Raw genomic sequence first — 13,814 nt, 5'->3', positions numbered from 1 at the left:
GACTGCATTGCTATTGGTAGATTTCACACTGATGGAAAACGTGATTGTGTCTCGAGCCATTCTGACTTAAAATTTCATGGAACGGTTTTGGCTCGGTGTTAATAATAGACAACTTCAAAATGTCTTTAGTACGCTCCTACTGCCTCAATTTATTTGATGCAATCATGTTCTTCACTCAAACCGTTATCTAATAAGTTAATTTTATTTTGACTTTGTCTAAAATTAAGTTTTCAATTAACCACTGCAAAATGTCGCACTTTTCAAAAGTTCATTAAGATAGCAAAAATAAAAATCTGCACAAAATAAACGAATTAAGAATACTGCTATAACCATTTTTAATACAGACCGTGAAATTTGCTACGATGTTATTGAATTAACAACAAAAAATACGACGACCTAAATGCTATTTAACACTTTTGTTAATCATTTCGACCTTGTAGTTTAACATTGTATTCATCGAAAGATCGTAACTTAGTAGACTTGATGGCGGAAACGTAATGTAACTCATTGTTAGGGAGCGACGGCAATTGTAATCGTTAGGGCTGGACGATCAGCGATGTGAACAAGGTTATGGGGTTCTAATTGACAGATCACAACGACGGCAGCGGACACCGTAACCGCCTTTATCCAGGTTAACTGTACCACTACCGTACGACACGGACCGCCTGCCGCTTGGTCGCTCTTACCCACCACCGCAACGGGAAATGCCGGGCGTCACCGTCCTCGACCACGGCAACCTTCTCTTTGTCGCCACACTCATTTCCTCCAGGAACCGCACTTAATAAAACCACAATAAACAAAAACTTTCGACTAATAAAAACTGGAGCTCGGCTCTGTCCGTGATTCTCACAGATAAGCTCACCGAACCAGACGCAGTGTATTACCGTCAACTTGGTCTGTGATATTGTCATCTTGCGACTCATAGCTACCCTATTAAAAATTCCACCAGCAAACTCTTTCTGTGTCATCTCTATTGGAGATATTCGCCGTGTCGGTTGCTAAGTGAAACTGTCGCGAGAATCTTTTATTCTTCTTAATGCGAGCCGTTTCGGCTCTTGTTCGGGATCCTTCTGTGACAGCCATTATAATTCCGAGTGAATGTGGAAGTATACAAAGACGGCTTTGTACCCGCCATAAATATTTATGAGTAAGTGCCTATTTTCTACACACGTGGGTCGGCGGATACGCACGATACCACCGGCCTAATTGGATGTCTGTAGGCGCGAATTTGTTTCACTTGGGGAACTCCTTATTTGCGTCAGAAAGTAATTTATAATGGCAAAATTTTACTTCCTTACCGATACGCCTTCGCGTTCATAACATACTCGTTAATTTATCGTATTGTTAAAAGGACATATTAATTAATTAACGTCTCAGTTACGGTTATATAACGATAAGTACATTGAAGATACTAATCCTACTTTCTCTTAACTAGTTTCTTGAGGCCACTACAAGAAAGTAAAACCCCGCTATGTTAGCGCTCGCCCCGTGTCCTGTTGACACACAAATTGTTATGATAAAATATTCTGGAATACTGATTTCGATGACACTCTAAGTATGTTAGAGAATCTTAACACATTCCAACTGATTCGCAAATTATAGAACAATACAAATAGCATGTCAATAAATGGATTTATTTCTGAAATTACATGAATTTTTCTTTTGTGGAAAATCGATACTAGAGCTACAACGACAGAAACTAAAATATTTGTTTAAATCAAATGTACAGGTAATAGTCTGTTGTGACACCACGAATGACCTCAATCCTGTGTATCTAAGTATGTTCTCGCATGCTCGTATATCTGGAACGCGGGAACGGTAGTGCGACTGTGGACGGTATGGCATCTTGCCCCGTCCTGCCCTGACACTTGGCCTTTGACAACTATACACTGGATATTATACAGCGCTTTCCATATATCTTGCTAACACGAATTAATGGCTTTGCTTTTCAAATATTATGTGATTTGTATTTAATATTTACTTTTATGATTCATTCTATCTAAGTGTTCATTATTCGTTATTTATGAAATCCCGAGTGAAGTAAAAACTCGCAGTTTTTGTAAAACAGTCTTATTTTTGGAAACTTTTAGATACGGTTCAGAGATTTAGCATTAATCTGATATAAAATTTGTTCGCCCGAATCCACAGGTGGCAACTGGAAAATTTACTTGGTATATATGAAGTTTTTAGTAAATACATTGACGTTCCACTGTGTTTACACGCATCGATGAGAAAGAAAAATGGCTACAAGTTAAACAGTACGGGATCCAACAAGGGATCACGTTGTCTCTTCGGCTGGGTACATGTTTGGCACACTTTCAGGAGGTCTCGGTTACAGCGGCGACGTCACGTTTCCCATGTTGAGAATAGTTTATTGAAGTCATGATGTGACCTTAACATTGTGTTTTACGATTGTCTCGTCACCGGTCCGCGCACTGACATTTCAATAGAGAAGGTGAGCGCGGGTCGCGGCGTGACGCGCAGCACGACGCCCAGCATAGCCAACCACCTCCTACACACCGCTTCCACTGTCAACTCCATGCTTATTTCGCATCATTGCCGTTATTTATAAACACTGTCCCCAACTACCGCCCAGCACCTACGAAAGCCTGATGAACAAAGAATCCGCCTTTTCGAACTTGTGAGCTTATTGTGTACATGTAGTAAAACGGTATTAATTTTAAGTTTATACTTAAATTTCTCGAATTACCGGCACGTGCTTATCGGCGTCGGTGTTGACTTAAATTTGCATCTAGGTAGTATTTTCTCGTCGCCAGTTCGATAGTGTGTGCTCACGATTTAACGCTGGTATTAATGCATTATTCAGCGGGGTTTTCATTAGACTGTCGCTATCGGCGCGGGCGATCGCGCTCTCGTTAAAATGTACGGATGGCATGACGGGTGCTCGTATTGGACGGGCACGCGAGTCAACCCTATCGCGCCTCAAATTCAAATCACTGAAAAACTTATTTGCAGTTTTGCATTTTCTGTCGCCTTGCTTCGTGACATACGTCAATCTGAATTACAATCCACTATCAAGTTAAAGTGTACAAAACATTAACTGAATAGACTACCGTTGTTTCATTTTAAGAGCTGCATTTCAATTAGAGCCTATAAATTATTATGAAACTCATGCTGCAGTTGGTATACATACTTTAATTGCACTCTATTAGGCAAGGCAGAGGCCGTCTTGATTAAATCTTGTGAGTGTATTTAAATCCTCAATGATTACAGAGTTATCTGGCGATAAAACAGCATACACAATGACTCAGTCGATGTGTGCATACAACTCGTAGTTAATTTATAAATGCATCTCTTTGCCGTTTATCTAAACTCGCACATGTGGTTATCGCATCGAAATTCTTTGAACGCATTGAAGAAATGCAATTAGCAAGGCGAAGAGGACTATTAAGTGTGTAGCTCAACCAGTTTGAAAGAAACTGGTGCGTAAGGACAGGTTTAACAACCCCACACATGACACAAACTCGCGGATATGGTATACTTTCGATATTAATGAGAACACATCCCGCATGCGCCGCCCTAAATAAATTGCCACCTACTGCAGCACACGTGCAAAATGAACAAATTAATTTTATGGGACTTATATATCAAGACAGGCGACATTTTTCCATTACTTTAAAAATATATGGTTGCCCGGCCGCCTATTCAAAATAAATACTAGAAGTACGTGCATGCTGGACATTTAAATAGAACTTTTTGATTACATTTTTTTGTCTGTTTTGTATGGGAATTTTAATTGATACTGGCGTCAGCTATTACTAATCGTCACAGACGAGCAAGCTCACTTGTATATGCACTATGTTTTAATTACCTTGTCGACGCTTTGAGTTTGAGCGATGTCAGTGATCTGGTACACCTGCAACAATCAGACATATATTAATTAGTATTCAAGGATAACGGATGTACATAAGAACATTAGATTCACATACATTTTATTTCATATTTCATAATATTGCATAACACTAACTAATCTACGTCTAGTAATTATTTGTGTAAATAACTTTGGAATAGCTAACCAAAACATAAAAGCAAAAAAGAAGAAGGAGCGGGTCTATGTATAGTTCTGACTTGACACAACATTTGAACTGAAATAGAGTCACTTCACGAGGGTACAGCATTAAATTTACTGATGTAGTTACTTTATTGACATAATAGTTTAAATACGCCATAAGGCAACTGGATTATAGACCTCGAGCACGCATGTCCTTATCTAGATTTCCAGATGAAGTCGGCATTGGATAGTGAGCAAGTTCACGCTAGAGGCGAACGTTTTGATCTATTAAACGTACATATTTGCATTTTACGATCGAGACGGTTGCCATTATTTTTGTAGGCCACATCCGCACAAATCGTACATGGTATGTTAAAGAACATTTTAGTTGCAAATTAATCTAGAAATCTCAGGAGACAATAGGTCGTTTGTTGGCAAGCACTAAGAGTATGAAGTGTGAACGTCCGCCGTGTGATGTCGGACGTCGCGACACTCGTGTAAACAAAGCGCTACACTGACCGGGTTAACCTTGAATGGTAAATGTGTGCGGAGTTTCGCCGGGGAAAAATATGCCATTGATGCAGGCGGCGTGCGTGCGGGTAACGGTCACCACGAGCCGAATAAGTGGTTTAGCATCGTACGTGGAATGATAATGTTCAGAGCGAGACTTGTCACGCGATTGCATTGCCCTGTCACTGCCGCACGCATTCAGAGACCCACTTTCTAACCTTGTGTCCTTGAACCATAAGTATGTTTACATCGAACGCTTTCAATCGTTCGTTGCTCTTACGAGACATCTAATCTGATACTTTGTTTACTTTGTAATGACTTCCAGTGAAATAGGTTTGCAATGTGTGGACAAATTAAGTAAATTTATTGCAGTCAATGGTCAGACAGTAAGAGAGATAATGCTATATTTCGTGTAGCCAATTACAGTAGGGTGAATGTCGATGTCGGTGTCTGAGAGCGAACAATGTGCCGCTAACGAGATACAGCGGACTGCAGCTCCGCACCGGTCCGTCAGGCAGCGCCGTCGCTTGCCCAACACCTCAATTCGTTCTTTGTTTACGTTGGCATCGTACTCGCCCGCGGACCCCGATCTCATCCCGAACGCAATAAAGCTCGGAGCAAACTCACGACTCTGCAATGTCTACTCTTTATCGCCTCCACCGAATGCTGTACGATCTTAAACGTATTTTAATAACTTCCACCCGCCAGTCGCCGTAATGGGATCACCATGCAAATGCCTGTGCCCATGCTGTACCGTTACATACCGATACCGCCGGTAACGAACCGCCCCGTGAAATAAAGAAAGGCAATAATCGCAAACGGGAAATCCGATCACGCCGAGGGCGTCCAGCGGCTGCGGCGGACAGGTTCCACGAGGAACATCCAGTCTAACGTTGCAACCATGTACACTCAAATGCGTGCATGACACTTAACATAATACAAGTATCCCTAAGCAAAGTATCCCGCAGTTCAACGTCAAAAAACTTGAATGAGTCGAAGAAAGTGCCCCTACAAGTTCCTGTATTCGATCCTATCTTAGATCGAATGAGGTAAGTTGTTAGTGAACCTGATGTACCGAGTGTGGATTTGAAGTTCCCTTTCGTGATATGGCAAAGCGCTTTCCCTGTCGCAACTCTGCGCTCTGACACTTGCACTCTTCCTTTCTACATTACACTCACTAGTGGAACGATAATACCATTGCTATTAACTGTTATTACATTTAAGCTAACATACATTAAGTCGATACTATTCCCATTGCATTGTTTAGAACAGATTCCGATATTTATTAAACTGCATTAAATACTGAATTGGTACTTGGCCGATAAGTTAAGTAAATATTAGACTCAGATATTTTACATTGTTACGGGATGATTAAATGCTTTGTGCTGTCGAACGATGTCATCTTTATGAATAAGTTTTCAATTCAAAAGCCGCTTCATCATCTTCCCTTGCAAACTACTATTACAAAATAAGATTAACAATTTTCTCACGTCCGCATCGAGATCGAGTTAGGCGACGACAACCTCTGCAAAAAGTAAGTTGGAAATCTAATAGAGTTTGTGGCAAGCCGGTTATTTGTGTTATTTTTTAGTTTCGCTGACGCTCAGGAGAAATGCTATGTAACGCTCGCGAACGAAGACGAAGCAACCTGACATTACAGTAATAACGCCGAACCGCCCTTCTGTCATTATTCTGTACACTTTCCTCGGGTAACTAAACATGAAATGCTTCTTATTTTTCAAGGGCATGTTCATTACAATTGCATTATAGTCTATGTTCATCTTTTGCTATAGGCAACCGACTTCTAAATATAGCGGCACGGTTTCATTAGGCAGGAATCATTTCTTGTCAGCCGGGATACATAATTGCATACAAATGTTATTTTAATTAGCAACCGGATAGACAGCGTTAGCACCTGATTAAGTGACACGGATAATATTGGATTAGAACTTCCTTTGATTAAGATTTGTTATGAGCGCGTCGACAGTGGCAGCGGTGCGTGACAGAACTGGTCTAACAGTAGAAGATGAGGGCTTAGCGTGGTCACCGCGCGTCATGCAACTAACCCTACGATTAGTTACATCTTTGATTACAACCTAGGACGCCACTACCGCCTCATTATGCTCATATAATTGCACTAAAATCAGATATTATATTAAAATGACATATTAACACATTTAGGTACCTTTTCCGCATTATTATAACATTCCAAAGGCTTGACAACAAACGAGTTTCGTAGATAATGATAATACACAGGGCAGACCTAATTGATCCTAGAAATGTTTAGAAAATAATTTAATATTGAATCTTTGAGAACTATATACAAGTTACTTTAATCAATAGAAAGTATTTACATCTTAATATATCATGTTTTAATCACAAATAATTGTAAAGGAGAATAATGTAGTCGGATATTTCATAAATAGTCTTAATATTAGAAAATCTATTACGTTTTTATGAATGTTAGATTTGAACAATCTATAACGGTCTATGCTTCTTTTTATTAATTCCGCGCTGCGTCTGCTGAAGGTGTTACGTAATTGCAAGAATGCGGCGGCATGTGGCTCGTGGACGTGTCGGCCGTCGGACGGTTCTGTTCGCATGTGAACCGTATTTATTGTAATTACGTCTCTCGGACGCTGACTCCTATCGATCGATGCGACGGCACATCCGTATGTCCGTTTCAAACGATAACATCACCTCCAAGCGTACAACGTTAGGTGCATCAAGCAATTAATTCAAGTGTTTTGTTGAATGTTACTATTAAAAATAAACATTAGACAAAGTATAAAGCTTGTCTCATTATCGTGGATTAGTCGAGTAAGGATGTTTGTGATTGAATGTTAGTCAATAAAGAAGTTGCCTTCATCTACATATTTATCAAGAAACATTAATTGGAGTGGCATTGGTAATAGTTTCCCGATTAATGCACGCGATCGTCCCTAGGTGGGTCCGTTTGCGTTATTTCGCGGTATCGCGCGCGCAATCGTAACCTCTTCCCACATAATTGGCGTGTGGGCGCGGCGGTGGTGGCGCGTTATCCCGATCGCCGCCCACCAGCGACGAGGCGACGCCCGATTAGATAGCTCGGCCCCCGACACCCCGACCCGGGCAACACCTCCCGGCTGCCGGGGCCGCTAAGTACCGACGCACTCCACTAACTGGGATCATCTCTTGACGCGATCGCGAAACTCATAAAGCAGTCTCGTTAGTTACACGCGTTTCCCGAACTCGCGCGAGCCAATTGTCAATAAACAGCTAATTTATGGTATACTGTTGTTCGCACTTGATTCACTACGTATAAAACAATAAATCAATCTGCAAGGGAAATGTATGTTCAGCCTAGCTGCCTTTTATTTTACATTTAACCATTATCCTTAATAAGGCCGCGTATCTCACTAGTGTTAAGTATGCGACAATAAGCCTCGCAGCTAAACCTTATTAGCGATAAGAAGTGGCACCGGCTCGCTTGTTACGCAAAACGAGATGGTCAGCAAGCAGACTGTTCATTAATTGCGTATTGTCGAAGCTCTTGCGGCTGACGATCACATCTACTAAATCGTCCAAGTGATCTCACGACGGTCTTATTTCCGCCCGCTATGTGACCGGTACGGCAATGTAAGTTACTTGTATAGCCGTGTCTAATAAAATCTAATGTATGTACGGCGTAAATTAATCAGAAGCATCGATGATAGGCGTGCACGTTTAAGCCGCCAGGATAAACACAGATAAGCACGAACACCGTTAAGTTGATTTAGCACGTCGGTTCCGCCCCTCTTCGGCTTCACAAACAATTATTAGGTGAAGATGTTTTATGTCGTGTCAACTTATCGGTTGTATTTGAGAGTTCTTGAGTTTACTTACTATTATTTCTAATCAACCAAAACTTTTGAAAGTAATAAAAACAAAATTTCAAAAGAAAGGAACAGAAATATTGCCTGGAACCTAGAAAAGGTGACATCCTGACAAGTTCTACTAGAATTCCATTCATAAGAAATGATAATGATTAGCGTCCTGTTCTTGAATTGCGCACGCGGTTCTTTCTAAGAAGCTCCCTATAATTTAAACCCGGCTCGGTACTCAAACCACTCCAGACAAATTATGATTATACCTAATTCACTTTCTAGTTAACGTAACAAATAGAACAGCATTTTTAAAGTATATTAGACTTTTTAAGTATGTTTTTGTTTAAATAGATAATAGGTGTTCTTATATCATTTGTTAGGTATAATGTGATGGCTTAGCTACCATAACCAAAGTGTCAATCGCTATGCTAATGAATTTCAACGCAACATCGCACGCACGTATCGTGCACAATATGGTTGACGTTAATTGATGAAATGCGAAGTGGTAGTGTTTGAGACGGCTGATTTATACGTGCGCAAATCGCTACTCAATTTGCATTGGATCTATGTAAAGCGCCCACTCGAGTACTCGTTACCGCGATCGTAACCGTCTTCGACATACTAGCCACAGACCAATCGTCACGACTAAAACGAGGAATGTGTTATCTCTTATTTTTTAATGTGCTCACTTCACCAAGTTTGTTACTGCAGTAAAGATTTATCGGCCGCCAACATTTACATATTCCTAGTTTGAGAAATCAACACTCCGTTCTTAGAAATTTTATCAAAGGCTCCAAACAACCTGACCTACTTCACAACGAATCTGAACATGCAATAATAAATGACGGAGATACAACGTAAACGTATTGGAATCACTACATTTGTCATGACCACATTGGTTAAACACAAACACAATTCTGCAAACTGTAATTTAATGCTGTGATAGGAACCACTGTTCAGTGGCGGTTAACATGTTCTGTAAAGCCTAGTACGGATGTAGGAAAATACGACTGAAGATAAAATCGCGTACATTGTGTACGCATGCACATTTACAGTTAGTAGCTCAAAACGCAAATAAAATTAACGAAAGACAGCAGTAAACGACCGCACAGACACATATCCATTGCGGTGTAAAATAGCGGCGCGCGCAGCAAATGACATTCCACATTCATACCACGCCAAATAAGTGCGGAACGTGGGGCGGATTTAGGTCACACACTGATTCTCCGTAATAGAAGTGCGGAGTGTAAAGCTGCGGAGTTTCACCGCAAGTAATCTGACAGACGTATAAGAGTTCCTTGCTAATTTACGGACCGTGCGTTTCGGCCTGTGGTCACGGAATTACCGACCGCAGCCGAATTCCGCTACTGGTACTTGTTGTACTACCACTTCGACGGAGACGAATGCCATCAATACCTCGAATTATTACAACAACCACCACTTCATGTGTCTAAGAGATTACATCCATTTCTGCTGTAACTAACAATTCATTCTTGTTCGATTCAGAGTTTGTTTTTATGGTTAAGATGTTCAGATTTCATTAAACAATTAAGATTCAACTTACTATTACATCGCAATTACATATGTATCTTTCCATTTTGTTGTTATATTCACACAGCATGTTCACAATGCAACACTCAACTAAACGATCTGTTGCGCATTCCGAGTTCTAATGAATGTGAGAATTGACTCTAATAGGGATATGACGGTATTATGTATAATTTTATGTAAATCAATACAATCATAAATGAATCTTATGTTTTATGATTACGATGCTAATTGCTACTTACTAATCTGAGAAAGTAACAAGGCGCAAATGTTTCTTTGTTAATATTTTGTTACTGTCTTATGCTAAAATCCACGACAGAAAATCTTTGTAAGCCAACATCGAGAATAAATCAAGTTTCAAATGTAGTTGTAACAATGTCGCAACTACCCATTATTGGCGCTAAGATCCCATAACCCTTTCATTGCAAGCACCATTAATTTCACCGGTATGTAATTTTTCAGTTATTAACAACGCATTGTAATTACAAATTAATGCCGTCAATACATCTCAGTTATAATTAGATCACATTTTTAATGGCACGTTCCGCTCTGTGCTCGTGCAAATTAATAACGTCTACATGTTTCTACGGGGATGCGTGTATGACATAATGAACTAGACGTTCAAAGGTAATAGGGTACCTACTAGTATTCATGCTTATGTTCCTATCAATATATAATTAACCACACGTACTGTCCATAAAGGTTAAATTAATTAGTTTTATAATTCTTTAGGTGCATGAAATCGATATTAATAGGAAAATAATTAAATGACGCAACTATAAAAAAGCAACAAAGGTCGAAACATCGGTGTTTCCTACAACGGAACATATCGTAACTGTAGCGCCAAGCCCGGATAAAGCTGAGAAGAACAAATAAAACATAAGCTACGAGGTAGTCAATCAAGAGACACGCGAATGTCGCTTAGCATTGCATCTAGTTTCACTTACGGTGCACGCAGTTTTTCGTCGGGAACGCGATCGCGACCGCGATCAATAGCTGACATTGTGCTCGTCGACGCGACGCCCGCGCAGCTTGCATAATGTGTCAGTCGTGGGAGCGACTACAGAGCCGCGCCGTTATGCGACGCACGCCACTGGTACCGTTCCATTAGTGATTTTATTAGACGATTCGCGTGTATCGCCCGTAATCAATTTGAGCACATTGCAGGCGTTGTAAGTCGCCCCACTTGCAACGTATTATAGAGCATAAAACGCTTTACAGCCACGTTCTCCATTTAAGCTCACACGGTGTTTCATTCCGGGCTAATGTAAAGCTTGCTGTGTATAATTTTGTTTTGTCCGCGTTATCTGGGACGCAACAGTATATCACGAATTTTGCAGATAAATTGATGCATTGCTATGGGAAACGTTTGTATCTATGTTTTCATTACTGTTTCTGATGACTTAATGTTCCATTTATTACCCATAATCAGTTTCGGCTTCGGCTACATCGTAATCTAAGTATTTCTCATTCAAAACAAGTAATTGTTATTATTTATCTGAAACCAACTTCTTTTTCCAACAAAAAGTAATAGGTCAATGATAAAATTACTTTGAATTGAGAGTTCAACTCTGTCACGCGATCTTTGCAATGTTTTCACCCGAAATCTTAGCTAAGAAAGTCGGTATAACTTCTTTTAGATTTTTTATTTTTCGGCTTTTCTTTGAGACATCTTCTTGTTAAAATTGACCGCGAACGTTGAACAACGGTACTGACAAAATTTCAGTATACTTTATTTGGTCACTTTTCTATTCAGCAACTGAAAGCAATGCTCCCATTTTTTATCGCAAATAAAGTGGACTAAAGCCATAATGTTACCATTTATAGTAGTACTACCACGGAAACTGGTTTTGAAGTTTGCTTAATTTATGATAGTATCAATATTTGGGTACGCCGCGGTATCTGTGTCGACGATGAGTCAGCGGTGACCGCTAACACCCACGAGTATTGTTAGTCGCAGGCGCAGGTTCCAACATTTGCATACCCATCTCACCATAAACAAACATTAACAATATTATTTTGCATCAAATTGGAATTTTACAGCATTACTAATATTTTAGTTTCAATAAACAGTTATGCATCTCATTTATCTTGTAAATTATACCCAAAATATTTATAAATGTAGAAATTTTAAACTTAAACGTGAATTTATTGATTAAGTTCAGTTATAACTCCCAACCTCCTTAGTTATGGATTCCAATGCTTTTTATAAGAAATTCCGAACTTGTACAGTTTTTGTGTGTGTTCAAAAGAAATATAATGCCGAATCGATATAATTTAGAGCAAAAAAGAATCCACAGCTCCAATCGAATAGAAAAGCGGAATCAATAACAGCCTCGATTCTGGCAGATAAAAATAAATTAAGTTACGGGACACCTGTTAAAGCGGCCGTCAAAAGTGCACGCACCCGCACCGCGACACGAGGTCGTTCACCTCGACACGACGTAATTAAAATCCTTCATGGAAAGCACGCCTGATGGAATCCATCCTGACCCCGCGCACGACCGCCTAGTACCGCCCTTTAAACGTTACTTTATAAATAGGAGCAACCCAGCTTCGTGTCCCCTACCACTGCTATGCGATACGGGAGCTACTAAAAAAATAACCTTAATTATTCCGTCGTTTCAATTTTAACTTTCGTTTTATTCAATTCTCCTGCATGTTTATAGAAATCTGACAACTTTGGAACGCCCGCTATTTCTGTGAATAATAATTGAGTAAATAAAAAAACTTTGCGATAAAAAAGGCTTTTTGTAGTACATGTTGATAGAAGTACTTGTAACTATGGTTCTCGAAACTTGAAACGCTATTTTCGTTAGTCATGGCCAATGTTGTATACCGATTTATTAACCAATCAATTTAGCTGATAGGTACATCTCCAAAATTGATCACTAAATTAATAGTTCGTACTGGAGGTCTGTAGATTAAATTTCAAATCGTTTTCAATAAAACACTTTAATTGTAACCACTTCAATTACAAAAAAGTAATTGAGTGGCCAATATAATTGATATTCGATAAATTGTTCTCATCTATAAACCCTCGTTTTAAGCGAGCTATTAAGTTTATAGGTTTTCAATATTCTTGAAACTAATTTTCTTCATATTCTCTAAAGACGTTGTACGTGTTAACCTCTCGTCTATTTTCTAAAGTGTCACGTGTTATCGCGCAGATCACTGTTTCGTGTGATATCTCCCGTAGGTCTCCCCATAAACTTCAATATGATATCAAAATAATCAGGAAATCGGCACGCGGTATCGCCTTGTGCCCAATAATCGATGGTGATGGCGTGTCGCCGAGTATGCGCGCGCGCAGTCACGAACTACACGGTGGATCGCTGTTCTCACGTGACCCTCTTAATTATAATCTCAGACTCTACAATCAGGTCAACCATTTCTATATTATAACTTTACAATTTATGATATTTTTGACATAAAATTATATTTTATAATATATTATTGAATAATAGGTACCGTTAAAGAGTTTATTTACTATCATTAGAAATTAAAATTAATACCGGTTGCAGTGACAAGTATCGCTACTTTGATCATAATTAATGGCATTACGACCGCACGTACAATGAAAACACGCAAATGCACTACGGAATATTCCTAAATAAAATTACTATAAAAAAGACTTCCATTCAATAACGACTTTAACATAAAATTGCAATTCGTTTCGTTATGCAAAATCACGGATTTTTATCAAACGGATCATAAAAATCGCGATATTTTATGTTATTTCGTTGCAGTATTTGTTTGCTTGTTAAACGATTTATTTGGATTAATAAATGTCGTGTTTTACGATTTAGCCAACAACGTATATTTATCGAAGTACCTTATTTTAGTTCAATAATTTGGGCCCACAAAAATTTGTAAACGCGTCGTAGGTTGTCCCATAT

At 39.3% G+C, this 13,814-nt stretch overlaps 2 protein-coding genes across 4 annotated transcripts in view; one reads left to right on the top strand and one right to left on the bottom strand.

The window, feature by feature from the left end:
- The window catches only part of LOC118270050 (autophagy-related protein 16-1), a 172,904-nt gene that overhangs the window by 63,642 nt on the left and 95,448 nt on the right, over positions 1 to 13,814 (top strand). The window lies entirely within an intron of this gene.
- Positions 1 to 13,814, bottom strand: part of LOC118270049 (uncharacterized) — a 63,996-nt gene that overhangs the window by 48,189 nt on the left and 1,993 nt on the right. For both annotated transcript variants that reach the window (XM_035585496.2, XM_050707110.1), the window contains exon 2: positions 3,833 to 3,877. The gene's annotated coding sequence lies outside the window, so the exon portion shown is untranslated. The remainder of the gene's footprint in view (positions 1 to 3,832; positions 3,878 to 13,814) is intronic.

This window comes from Spodoptera frugiperda, chromosome 30 (genome assembly GCF_023101765.2).
Source record: "Spodoptera frugiperda isolate SF20-4 chromosome 30, AGI-APGP_CSIRO_Sfru_2.0, whole genome shotgun sequence".
Taxonomy (NCBI): domain Eukaryota; kingdom Metazoa; phylum Arthropoda; class Insecta; order Lepidoptera; family Noctuidae; genus Spodoptera; species Spodoptera frugiperda.
The sequence above is the reverse complement of the archived record's forward strand: the minus strand, read 5'-3'. Positions and strand labels throughout refer to the sequence as shown.